Genomic DNA, 13,901 nt, shown 5'->3' with positions numbered 1-13,901 from the left:
CAAACACACAGTCAATAACACAATAGAAAAATTCTATGTATAGTGTGTGCAAATGTAGAAGAGGCAATTAACAGGCCATAGAAGCAAAATAATTACAATTTAGAATTAAAATTGTAGTGATGGATATGCAAATGATGATGTGCAAGTAGAGATAATGGGGTGCAAAAGAAAAAGAGTGTAATTAACTATTTGCAGGTGATGTAGTTGGGTGTGCTATTTTCAGATTAGCTATGTACAGGTACAGCTATCGGTAAGGTGCTCCAACAGCTGATGCTCTAAGTTAGAGAGGGATATATCAGACTCCAGCTTCAGTGATTTTTGCAATTAGTTGCAGTCATTGGCAGCAGAGAATTGGAAGGTAAGGCGGTCAAATGAATTGTTGGCTTTGGGTATGACCAGTGAAATATACCTGCTGGAGCGCGTGCTATGAGTGGGTGTTGCTATGGTGACCAGTGAGCTGAGATAAGGTGGGCTTTACCTTGCAAAGACTTATAGATGACCTGGAGCCAGTGAGTTTGGCGACGAATATGTAGTGAGGGCCGCCAACGAGAGTGTACAGGTCGCAGTGGTGGGTAGTATATGGGGCTTTAGTAACAAAACGGATGGCACTGTGATAAACTACATCCAATTGGCTAAGTAGAGCGTTGGAGGCTATTTTGTAAATGACATCGCCGAAGTCAAAGATCGGTAGGATAGTCAGTGTTACAAGAGAATGTTTGGCAGCAGGAGTGCAGGAGGCTTTGTTGCGAAATAGAAGGCTGATTCTAGATCATTTTGGATTGGAGATGCTTAATGTGAGTTTGGCAAGAGAGTTTACAGTCTAAGCAGACACCTAGGTATTTGTAGTTGTCCACATGTTCTAAGTCACGGAACCGTCCAGAGTGGTGATGCTTGTCGGGCGGGAGGGTGCGGGCAGCAATCGGTTTTACTCGCATTTAAAAGCAGTTGGAGGCCTCGGAAGGAGTGTGGTATGGCATTGAAGGTCGTTTGGAGGTTTGTTAGCACAGTGTCCAAAGAAGGGCCAGATGTATACAGAATGGTGTCATCTGTGTAGAGTTGGATCAGAGAATCACCAGTAGCAAGAGCACACCATTGATATATACAGAGAAAATAGTCAGCCTGAGAATTGAACCCTGTGGCACACCCATAGAGACTGCCAGAGGTCCAGACATCAGGCCCTCCGATTTGACACACTGAACTCTATCTGAGAAGTAGTTGGTGAACTAGGCAAGGCAGTCATTAGAGAAACCAAGGCTATTGAGTCAGCCAATAAGAATACAGTGATTGACGGTTCTTATATTAATTAGGACCTTGAGTGTGGCTGAAGTGCACCCATGACCAGCTCGGGAAACCAGATTGCATAGTGGAGAAGGTACGGTGGAATTCGAAATGGTTGGTGATCTGTTTGTTAACTTGACTTTTGAAGATTTGAGAAAAGCAGGGCAGGATGGACATAGGTCTATAACAGTTTGGGTCTAGAGTGTCTCCCCCTTTGAAGAGGGGTTGACCGTGTCAGCTTTCCAATCTTTCAGGATCTCAGACGATACGAAAGAGAGATTGAATTGGCTAGTAACAGGGGTTGCAACAATTTCGGCAGATCATTTTAGAGAGGGCCCAGATTGTCTAGCCAAGCTGATTTGTAGGGATCCAGATATTTAGCTCTTTCAGAAGATCGGCTGTCTGGAATTGGGTGAAGAAGAAGCGGAGAGGGGGGCACTTGGGCAAGTTGCTACATGGGGTGCTGAGGTTTTGGCCAGGGTAGGGGTAGCCAGGTGGAAAGCATGGCCAGCCGTAGAAAAATTATTATTGAAATGATCAATTATCCTAGATGTCCTATCCTCAGTGCAGTGGGATGCTTGGAGGAGGTGGTGTTATTCTCCATGGACTTTACAGTGTCCCAAAACATTTTGGAATTATGCAAATTCCTGTTTTAAAAATATAGTCGGTTAGGAAAGCTAAGGCTGAGTATATTGATTCCTGACCTCCCTGAAAAGTGACATATCGCAGGGGCAATTGCACTTTAACCTTTTGCGACGAGCAAACCCGTATCCGGGAGCGTAATCATAGCCTCAAACGCATTAGCATAACGCAACGGACATAAATACCCCTATAAACTTTTCCTATTCATGAAAATCGCAAATGAAATGAAATAAATATATTCAAGCACAAGCTTAGCCTTTTGTTAACAACACTGTCATCTCAGATTTTCAAAATATGCGTTACAGCCAACGCTAGACAAGCATTTGTGTAAGTTTATCGTGGCATAATGCTAGGAATGTTAGGAATTGCTGGCAGCAGGCAACATTTTCACAAAAATAAGAAAAGCAACCAAATTAAATCATTTACCTTTGAAGACTTTCGGATGCTTTCACTCAGGAGACTCCCAGTTAGATAGCAGATGTTCCTTTTTTCCAAAAATATTATTTTTGTAGGCGAAAAAGCTCCCGTTTCTTCACCATGCTTGGCTGAGAAATCGACCGAAAAATGCTACACCCATAACGCCAAACTTTTTTCAAAATTAGCTACATAATATCGACAGAAACACGGCAAACGTTGTTTAGGATCCATCCTCAAGGTGTTTTTAAGAAATATATTTGATAATATATCCGTCGAGGCAGTTGGTTTCTCATAAGAAGCGATTGGAAAAATGGCTACCTCAGTATTTTACGCAAAGGTTTTCTGCGGGAGACACCATGTGACCACATGCCATATATGGTCCCTTACAGCCATTCTTCAAGGGAAATGCCTAAAAAGACGTCACAATGCTGTAGACACCTTGGGGAAAACGTGGAAAACGTAAGCTCATTCACAGCCATATGAAGAGTCATTGGCATGAGGCGGTTTCAAAAAATGCAGCACTTTCTGGTTGGATTTTTATCTGGGTTTCGCCTGTAACATCAGTTCTGTAGCACTCACAGACAATATCTTTGCAGTTTTGGAAACGTCAGAGTCTTCTTTCCAAAGCTGTTAAATATATGCATAGTCGAGCATCTTTTCGTGACAAAATATCTTGTTTAAAACGGGAACGTTTTTCATCCAAAAATTAAAATAGCGCCCCCTAAATCCAACTGGTTAATAGAGCAACCAGGCATCCTCTACTGACGGGATGAGGTCAATATGCTTCCAGGATACCCGGGCCATGTAGATTAGAAAGGCCTGCTCGCTGATGTGTTTTAGGGAGCGTTTGACAGTGATGACAGGTGGTTGTTTGACCGCGGACCCATTATGCATGCAGGCAATGAGGCAATAATCGCTGAGATCCTGATTGAAGACAGCAGAGGTGTATTTGGAGTGAAGTTGGTCAGGATGATATCTAAGAGGGTGCCCATGGTTACGGATTTAGGGTTGTACCTGATAGGTTCCTTGATAATTGTGTGAGATTGAGGCCATCTAACATAGTTTCTGGAAAGGTACATTTTTTTAAGTAGAAGCTCGAATTGTTTGGACACATATCTGGAGAGTATGACAGAACTCTGCAGGCTCTCTCTGCCCCCTTTGGCCGTTCTATCTTGTCAGAAAATTTTATAGTTAGGGATGGAAATTTCAGGATTTTTGGTGGCCTTCCTAAGCCAGGATTCAGACATGGCTAGAACATCTGGGTTGTCAGATTGAACCAGACATTGCAGAGTCTTCTGATGACAGTGATGGGAAGAAACAGTGATCAACAGTGTTGTTGTCACAGAAAAAGTTGACCGAGTTTTGAAATCACTGGAATGCCTGGTGGAAGCAGAGTATGATTGCAAATAGGAGTCGAAAAAGGGAGTCAAAAAGAGAACACAGAAGGCTGTTGCATAAAAAAAACTGTCTGAGGATTACATCTTCATACAAAGGACAACCATGGCTTCCATGACAGAGACGGCAAATCGCTCATCCATGTACTGGACACACCTACTTATTCAAGGATTTTTATTTATTTTTTATATTTTCTACATTGTAGAATAATAGCAAAGACATCAAAACTATGAAATAACACATATGGAATCATGTAGAAATCAAAAAACATTAAACAAATCCAAATATATTTTATATTAGTGATTCTTCAAAGTAGACACCCTTTCCACACTCTTTGCATTCTCTCAACCAGCTTCACCTGGAATGCTTTTCCAACAGTCTTGAAGGAGTTCCCACATATGCTGAGCACTTGTTGGCTGCTTTTCCTTCACTCTGCGGTCCAACTCGGGTGATTGGGGAGGACAGTTCATCTGATGCAGCACTCCATCACTCCCGTTCTTGGTCAAATGTGTTCTGAAAGAGCTGCAAAACCTGGACCCGTACAAATCAGCTGGGCTTGACAATCTGGACCCTCTATTTCTGAAACTATCCGCCACCATTGTCGCAACCCCTATTACCAGCCTGTTCAACCTCTCTTTCATATCGTCTGAGATCCCCAAGGATTGGAAAGCTGCCGCAGTCATCCCCCTATTCAAAGGGGGAGACACCCTGGACCCAAACTGTTACAGACCTATATCCATCCTGCCCTGCCTATCTAAGGTCTTCGAAAGCCAAGTCAACAAACAGGTCACTGACCATCTCGAATCCCACTGTACCTTCTCCGCTGTGCAATCTGGTTTCCGAGCCGGTCACTGGTGCACCTCAGCCACACTCAAGGTACTAAACGATATCATAACCGCCATCGATAAAAGACAGTACTGTGCAGCCGTCTTCATCGACCTTGCCAAGGCTTTCGACTCTGTCAATCACCATATTCTTATCGGCAAACTCAGTAGCCTCGGTTTTTCGGATGACTGCCTTGCCTGGTTCACCAATTACTTTGCAGACAGAGTTCAGTGTGTCAAATCGGAGGGCATGCTGTCCGGTCCTCTGGCAGTCTCTATGGGGGTGCCACAGGGTTCAATTCTCGGGCCGACTCTTTTCTCTGTATACATCAATGATGTTGCTCTTGCTGCGGGCGATTCCCTGATCCACCTCTACGCAGACGACACCATTCTATATACTTTCGGCCCGTCATTGGACACTGTGCTATCTAACCTCCAAACAAGCTTCAATGCCATACAACACTCCTTCCGTGGCCTCCGACTGCTCTTAAACGCTAGTAAAACCAAATGCATGCTTTTCAACCGATCGCTGCCTGCACCCGCATGCCCGCCTAGCATCACCACCCTGGATGGTTCCGACCTAGAATATGTGGACATCTATAAGTACCTAGGTGTCTGGCTAGACTGCAAACTCTCCTTCCAGACTCATATCAAACATCTCCAATCGAAAATCAAATCAAGAGTCGGCTTTCTATTCCGCAACAAAGCCTCCTTCACTCACGCCGCCAAGCTTACCCTAGTAAAACTGACTATCCTACCGATCCTCGACTTCGGCGATGTCATCTACAAAATGGCTTCCAACACTCTACTCAGCAAACTGGATGCAGTCTATCACAGTGCCATCCGTTTTGTCACTAAAGCACCTTATACCACCCACCACTGCGACTTGTATGCTCTAGTCGGCTGGCCCTCGCTACATATTCATCGCCAGACCCACTGGCTCCAGGTCATCTACAAGTCCATGCTAGGTAAAGCTCCGCCTTATCTCAGCTCACTGGTCACGATGGCAACACCCACCCGTAGCACGCGCTCCAGCAGGTGTATCTCACTGATCATCCCTAAAGCCAACACCTCATTTGGCCGCCTTTCGTTCCAGTACTCTGCTGCCTGTGACTGGAACGAATTGCAAAAATCGCTGAAGTTGGAGACTTTTATCTCCTTCACCAACTTCAAACATCAGCTATCTGAGCAGCTAACCGATCGCTGCAGCTGTACATAGTCTATTGGTAAATAGCCCACCCATTTTCACCTACCTCATCCCCATACTGTTTTTATTTATTTATTTTTCTGCTCTTTTGCACACCAATATCTCTACCTGTACATGACCATCTGACCATTTATCACTCCAGTGTTAATCTGCAAAATTGTAATTATTCGCCTACCTCATGCCTTTTGCACACATTGTATATAGACTCCCCCTTTGTTTTCTACTGTGTTATTGACTTGTTAATTGTTTACTCCATGTGTAACTCTGTGTTGTCTGCTCATACTGCTATGCTTTATCTTGGCCAGGTCGCAGTTGCAAATGAGAACTTGTTCTCAACTAGACTACCTGGTTAAATAAAGGTGAAATGAAATAAAAATAAAATAAAAAATAGCCCTTACACAGCCTGGAGGTGTGTTGGGTCATTGTCCTGTTGAAAAACAAATGATAATCACACACCAGATGGGATGGTGTATTGCTGCAGAATACTGTGGTAGCCATGTAGGCAAAGTGTGCCTTGAATTCTAAATAAATCACTGACAGTGTCACCAGAAAAGCACCCCCACACTATTACACCTCCTCCTCCATGCTTCACGGTGGGAACCATACATACAGAGATAATCCGTTCATCTACTCTGCGTCTCACAAAGACACAGCGATTGGAATCAAAGATCTCAAATTTGGACTCATCAGACTAAAGGACAGATTTCCACCGGTCTAATGTCCATTGCTTGTGTTTGTTGGCCCAAGTAAGTCTTCTTATTGGTACCCTTTAGTAGTGTTTTTTTTTGATGCAGCAAATCGACGACGAAGGCCTGATTCATGCAGTCTCCTCTGAACAGTTAATGTTGAGATGTGTCTGTTACTTGAACTCTGTGAAACATTTATTTGGGCTGCAATTTTTGAGGCTGGTAACTCTAATGAACTTATCCTCTGCAGCAGAGGTAACTCTGGGTCTTCCTTTCCTGTGGTGGTCCTCATGAGAGACAGTTTCATCATAGTGCTTGATGGTTTTTGCAACTGCACATGAAGAAAGTTCTTGACAATTTCCGGATTGACTGACCTTCATGTCTTAAAGTAATGATGGACTGTCATTTCTCTTCGCTTATTTGAGCTGGTCTTGCCATAATAAAAAATAAAAAAATACAAGTAAATGTTTTCTTGTAAAATTGTAATGCAGAGTGCCAGGTCTCACTCCATTCAGAGATGACAGTATGAAGCCTGTCTATAAGTCTGGACTTCATCACACCATCTTGCAAGTCTCCTTGTGCTGGCACCCTACATGTTTCTGTGAAGACATACACGCATACTGTAGTCACTGTTACCAACAACAGTTTGGATAGGTAAAATATGACACATAAACAGGTACTATGTTGAAGTTTGAAAAGGTCAGATAAAACCTACCCAATTATTGTCTCGGCATCAAACGATCCTTTCCATCTGTAGAAATAGGCAAAGTTGAGGCAGAGTTCATCAGTGACACATGGAATGAAAAGGATGTTGCAAATACAGGACATTTTTGCTGTACTCTATTCATAATCACCTTCTATCCCATATGAGGGATGTGTTGAGTGCCATGTCGCTCTCCCTTCAGAGATGTCAGTACCCAGCCTTTCTGTTGGTCAGGGCTCCATCACACCATCTTGCAAGTCTCCAAGAGCTGGCTTAACTCTTATTGCTGCATCCCTTGTTATCAATTTCCGCCTGAAGACATACCCTAATCTAACTGCCTGTAGCTCAGCCCCAGAGGCAAGGATATTCATATTATTGGTATCATTTGAATGGAAACATTCTGAGTTTGTGGAAATGTATAACACAGTAGATCTGGTGGAAGTAAAGAGAAAGAAAGAGCATACGTTTTCTGTTTTTTATTGTTGTAGCATCATCTTTCACATGTACTAAAATAGCCACACAGTCAGATAGGATGCTGTAGATAATTTTGATGGATAACACAAGAGGGCACCTGTAGGTGTGCAAGGTTTCAGACTGATAACTTCAGGAATGGGTGAGCTACATGACATTTAGCATGAAGTCACACAGGTGTCCCACACAAGTTGCCCAAATGTACCCAAGTGGCCGAATTGGTGAAATGACCTGTAACTATATACAACAGTGCAAATAACTATATACAACATATCAAAAAGCAATTCTAACACACACACACAAAAAATATTAGAAAATAAATATTTTTAAAAAAACAGTACACCCTTTGGAAGTCCTCTACACAATATTTTGCTGCCTGTGCCATGTCCCATAGCAGTCTCTTTCTGATGTAAAGCTGAGGCAAACTGAACAAGTGGTGCAGTTCATGCGACACAGAACACAACGACGCCTCCATGCTGTGCCCTTTTGGCCCTGAGGCACAATCATGCCTGCAGCAATGAACTGTGGCATATGAACACCACTGGGGGCAGAGGTAGAGCAGGCAGCTTGGCACCGGGGGCTCCCAGTCGGAGTCGCTATCACTGTGAAAGAAAACATTTAAAAAATATTTGTATTGTATGAGCCTTTTATCATCACATAAAATAAACAGAAACGTATTATATAGAGCAGAGGGAACAGTCACTAAGGTGAAGTGCTGTTTCATTCAACTCCGGCCATTGTTGTGGGCCTGCCGTCCCCTGAACAGCACCCAATGGCTATTTCATATGGAAATGGAGAGGAGTAGCAGGCGCAGTGGCCGTGTGTGTTTGCTGTTCTACTCCATTCCATTTGAATAAAAAAATTGAAAATATATATCTGACATGGAATATATATATACTGCTCAAAAAAATAAAGGGAACACTTAAACAACAATATAACTCCAAGTCGATCACACTTCTGTGAAATCAAACTGTCCACTTAGGAAGCAACACTGATTGACAATGAATTTCACATGCTGTTGTGGAAATGGAATAGACAACAGGTGGAAATTATAGGCAATTAGCAAGACCCCCAATAAAGGAGTGGTTCTACAGGTGGTGACCACAGACCACTTCTCAGTTCCTATGCTTCCTGGCTGATGTTTTGGTCACTTTTGAATGCTGGTGGTGCTTTCACTCTAGTGGTAGCATGAGACGGGAGTCTACAACCCACACAAGTGTCTCAGGTAGTGCAGCTCATCCAGGATGGCACATCAATGCGAGCTGTGGCAAGAAAGTTTGCTGTGTCTGTCAGCGTAGTGTCCAGAGCATGGAGGCGCTACCAGGAGACAGGCCAGTACATCAGGAGACGTGGAGGAGGCCGTAGGAGGGCAACAACCCAGCAGCAGGACCGCTACCTCCGCCTTTGTGCAAGGAAGAACAGGAGGAGCACTGCCAGAGCCCTGCAAAATGACCTCCAGCAGGCCACAAATGTGCATGTGTCTGCTCAAACGGTCAGAAACAGACTCCATGAGGGTGGTATGAGGGCCCGACGTCCACAGGTGGGGGTTGTGCTTACAGCCCAACACCGTGCAGGACGTTTGGCATTTGCCAGAGAACACCAAGATTGGCAAATTCACCACTGGCACCCTGTGCTCTTCACAGATGAAAGCAGGTTCACACTGAGCACACGACAGACGTGACAGAGTCTGGAGACGCCGTGGAGAACGTTCTGTTGCCTGCAACATCCTTCAGCATGAGCAGTTTGGCAGTGGGTCAGTTATGGTGTGGTGTGGCATTTCTTTGGGGGGCCACACAGCCCTCCATGTGCTCACCAGAGGTAGCCTGACTGCCATTAGGTACCGAGATGAGATCCTCAGACCCCTTGACCATATGCTGGTGCGGTTGGCCCTGGGTTCCTCCTAATGCAAGACAATGCTAAACCTCATGTGGCTGGAGTGTGTCAGCAGTTCCTGCAAGAGGAAGGCATTGATGCTATGGAGTGGCCCGCCCGTTCCCCAGAACTGAATCCAATTGAGCACATCTGGGACATCATGTCTCGCTCCATCCACCAACGCCACGTTGCACCACAGACTGTCCAGGAGTTGGTGGATGCTTTAGTCCAGGTCTGGGAGGAGATCCCTCAGGAGATCATCCGCCACCTCATCAGGAGCATGCCCAGGCATTGTAGGGAGGCCATACAGGCACGTGGAGGCCACACACACTACAGAGCCTCATTTTGACTTGTTTTAAGGACATTACATCAGCCTGTAGTGTGGTTTTCCACTTTAATTTTGAGTGTGACTCCAAATCCAGACCTCCATGGGTTGAAAAATTTGATTTCCATTGATCATTTTGGTGTGATTTTGTTGTCAGCACATTCAACTATGTAAAGAAAAAAGTATTTACTAAGAATATTTCATTCATTCAGATCTAGGATGTCTTATTTTAGTGTTCCCTTTATTTTTTTGAGCAATATATATATATATATATATATATATATATATATATATATATATATATATACACACACACATACATACACACACCTTTCAGCATGACAATGATCCCAAACACACCGCCCGGGCAACGAAGGAGTGTCTTCGTAAGAAGCATTTCAAGGTCCTGGAGTGGCCTAGCCAGTCTCCAGATCTCAACCCCATAGAAAATCTTTGGAAGGAGTTGAAAGTCCGTGTTGCCCAGCAACAGCCCCAAAACATCACTGCTCTAGAGGAGATCTGCATGGAGGAATGGGCCAAAATACCAGCAACAGTGTGTGAAAACCTTGTGAAGACTTACAGAAAACATTTGACCTCTGTAATTGCTAACAAAGGGTGTATAACAAAGTATTGAGATAAACTTGTTATTTACCAAACATTTATTTTTCAACCATAATTTGCAAATAAATTCATAAAAAATCCTACAATGTGATTTTCTGGATTTTTTTTCTCATTTTGTCTGTCAAAGTTGAAGTGCACCTATGATGACAATTACAGGCCTCTCATCTTTTTAAGTGGGAGAACTTGCACAATATATATATAAATACTTTTTTGCCCCACTGTATATGCATATTCTAGCACCTGGTCCTGAGAAATAGCCCGTTTACTTTGGGAACGTTATTTTTCCAAAAATGAAAATAGTACCCCCTAGTTTCAAGAGGTTAATAGATTCATTTTTGAATGCATACACACAGTCACTGTTCTATTACCAATAGCAGTTAGGATAGGTGATATCTGACAAACAAACATATACTATGTTGAAGTTTGAACAGGTCAGAATAAACCAACCTAATTCTGATCACCGTTGGTGATCAGGCAAGAGGTAAGGCCTTTGCCAGAGCCGCTTTAATGCATCGTTGGTCAGCTCCTGTCCCCTAGATACTGGTTGCTCACATATAAACACACTTGGGATATCATAAGCTATTGCCGTTGACGGGTGACTGACTGTTCCATTCATTGAAATGCTCACATTGAGAGCATGTCTGCATGATGCTGATGAGGGCTCCCTTGATGTTCTTCTCTATGCTGAATGTCCTGTTGCAAACTGGACATCTCTTCAACAACTGCAGCAGACAATCTTATGAGGTGGTGTTGACCAGAGGGCCTGTGACAGCGTGATATAATAGACAGCTAAATGTTCAATTGTAAGTAAGGACAAAGCATTTTATTAGACATGTAAATGTTAAATTGTAAGTAAGGACAAAGCTTTTTACTAATGCATTTCACAACCAAAATGACAATACTACTACAGTTGTATCTGCTTGGCTGGGGAACTAGCCTAATAGTTTATCAAACTGGGAATTTTTTATTACAACTTTTCAGATTTCACAAAACACAAATTACCTGTCAGTGTTGATGACGCTGTCGGCGTCATCAGGGCAGCAACTCGGTTCACTATCAGAGGCATCATGATGGCATGTCCTTTTCTTAGGAGTCGAGGGAGACAGGAAGAAAATGGAGGTGTCACAAGGGTACTTGTCTCGCATTACACACTTTTATTCCGAGGTCTTGCTTGACAAGCTGTGAAAATGGCAATTGAACAGTGAATTAAATTACTTTTGGAGGTCACTAAACCATTGCATGTTATGACACCCACCTTCTCTCCTTCAGGCAGGTCCCGGCAACCATTCATGACCTGGGGATCAGTCTGTGCACTTTGTCGAACAGAAAAAAAGTAAACGATTGTTATCATCCCTCAATTATAAACATACCTTGAAAAATAGCACAATCTCTTTAACCTGTTAGAGCTCTAGGGGCGCTATTTCATTTTTGGATAAAAAACGTTCCCGTTTTAAGCGCGATATTTTGTCACGAAAAGATGCTCGACTATGCATATTCTTGACAGTTTTGGAAAGAAAACACTCTGAAGTTTCAGAATCTGCAAAGATTTTGTCTGTAAGTGCCCCAGAACTCATTCTACAGGCGAAACCAAGATGATGCATCACCCAGGAATTAGCAGAATTTCTGAAGCTCTGTTTTCCATTCTCTCCTTATATGGCTGTGATTGCGCAACGAATGAGCCTACACTTTCTGTCGTTCGCCCAAGGTCTTAGCAGCATTGTGACGTATTTGTAGGCATATCATTGGAAGATTGACCATAAGAGACTACATTTTCCAAGTGTCCGCCTGGTGTCCTGCGTCGAATTCGGTGCGCAATTGCCAGCTGCTTCTACTTTACCATTTGATTCAGGGGAGAAAGCATGTGTCCAAGAACGATGTATCAATGAAGAGATATGTGAAAAACACCTTGATGATTGATTCTAAACAACGTTTGCCATGTTTTCAGTCAATATTATGGAGTTAATTTGGAAAAAAGTTTGCGTTTTGAGGACTGAATTTATGGATTTTTTTTGGTAGCCAAATGTGATGTATAAAACGGAGCTATTTCTAATACACAAGGAATCTTTTTGGAAAAACTGAGCATCTGCTATCTAACTGAGAGTATCCTCATTGAAAACATCAGAAGTTCTTCAAAGGTAAATGATTTTATTTGAAGGCTTTTATGTTTTTGTTAATGTTGCGTGCTGGATGCTAACGCTAATGCTAACGCTAAATGCTAACGCGAAATGCTAACTCTAGCTAGCTACTTTTACACAAATTATTGTTTTCCTATGGTTGAGAAGCATATTTTGAAAATCTGAGATGACAGTGTTGTTAACAAAAGGCTAAGCTTGAGAGCTAGCATATTTATTTCATTTCATTTGCGATTTTCATGAATAGTTAACGTTGCGTTATGGTAATGAGCTTGAGTCTGTATTCACGTATTTGGCTGTCTCCCTCGACTCCTAAGAAAAGGAAATGCCATCATGATGCCTCTGATAGTGAACCGAGTTGCTGCCCTGATGACGCCGACAGCGTCATCAACACTGACAGGTAATTTGTGTTTTGTGAAATCTGAAAAGTTGTAATAAAAAATTCCCAGTTTGATAAACTATTAGGCTAGTTCCCCAGCCAAGCAGATACAACTGTAGTAGTATTGTCATTTTGGTTGTGAAATGCATTAGTAAAAAGCTTTGTCCTTACTTACAATTTAACATTTACATGTCTAATAAAATGCTTTGTCCTTACTTACAATTGAACATTTAGCTGTCTATTATATCACGCTGTCACAGGCCCTCTGGTCAACACCACCTCATAAGATTGTCTGCTGCAGTTGTTGAAGAGATGTCATTCATAATTCAATAATTAGTGTTTTTAATATACCAGTGACAGCATCATTCAGTGCGGCAAATAAGCATGCACAACAAACAAGTGAACGAACATTTATGGAAGAGACATGGGCAGATGTGAACGTAGATTTAGTGCAGCTGACAAAGGCGCACAAAGTGTTTATCGGAGATGTGCAGGTCCGACTACGGCTGTACACCCACAAATTGTACTTTCAGACTTACGCGCTGGAGTGTTCCACCCCGTAAATGTGCCTTTCCATGGAGAGTTGCTTTTGCCACTGTACAGCTACGATTACCGGATATTGTAACACACACACACACACACACACAGACACACAGACACAGAGCGAGAAGTCTTGAATCTACAGTACAGCTCCTCTCCACCTACTGTAAAAATGTAGAGTACTTTTGCATACATTAACTATTGGTCGTAGACAAAAAGAAGGGAAGCGCTGTTGACGTACACAACAAACTCCAGGTCAAGGCAGGCAGGGGCCGATAATCCAGAGCAGAGGCCAAGGTGCAGGACGGCAGGCAGGCAGAGGTCGGTAATCCAGAGGTGGAGCAAGGTACAGGACGGCAGGCAGGCTCAGAGACAGGCAGTGGTCTGGCGGATGGGCAAAAGGTCAAAA

The 13,901-nt window shown here is 43.1% G+C and overlaps 1 long non-coding RNA gene across 5 annotated transcripts in view; it reads left to right on the top strand.

Moving 5' to 3' along the window:
- The window catches only part of LOC149971810 (uncharacterized), a 152,741-nt gene that overhangs the window by 60,187 nt on the left and 78,653 nt on the right, over positions 1–13,901 (top strand). For 3 of the 5 annotated variants that reach the window (XR_016491691.1, XR_016491692.1, XR_016491690.1), the window contains exon 1: positions 12,888–12,973. The exons of the other annotated variants lie outside the window; for them this stretch is intronic. This is a non-coding gene — a long non-coding RNA (uncharacterized LOC149971810). Of the gene's footprint in view, positions 1–12,887; positions 12,974–13,901 lie in introns of those variants that run through there. 5 annotated transcript variants of the gene reach the window in all.

This window comes from Oncorhynchus mykiss, chromosome 25 (genome assembly GCF_057628025.1).
Source record: "Oncorhynchus mykiss isolate SJ-2025 chromosome 25, ASM5762802v1, whole genome shotgun sequence".
Lineage (NCBI taxonomy): Eukaryota > Metazoa > Chordata > Actinopteri > Salmoniformes > Salmonidae > Oncorhynchus > Oncorhynchus mykiss.
Note: the sequence above shows the minus strand (reverse complement) of the source record. Positions and strands in the feature narration are given on the sequence as shown.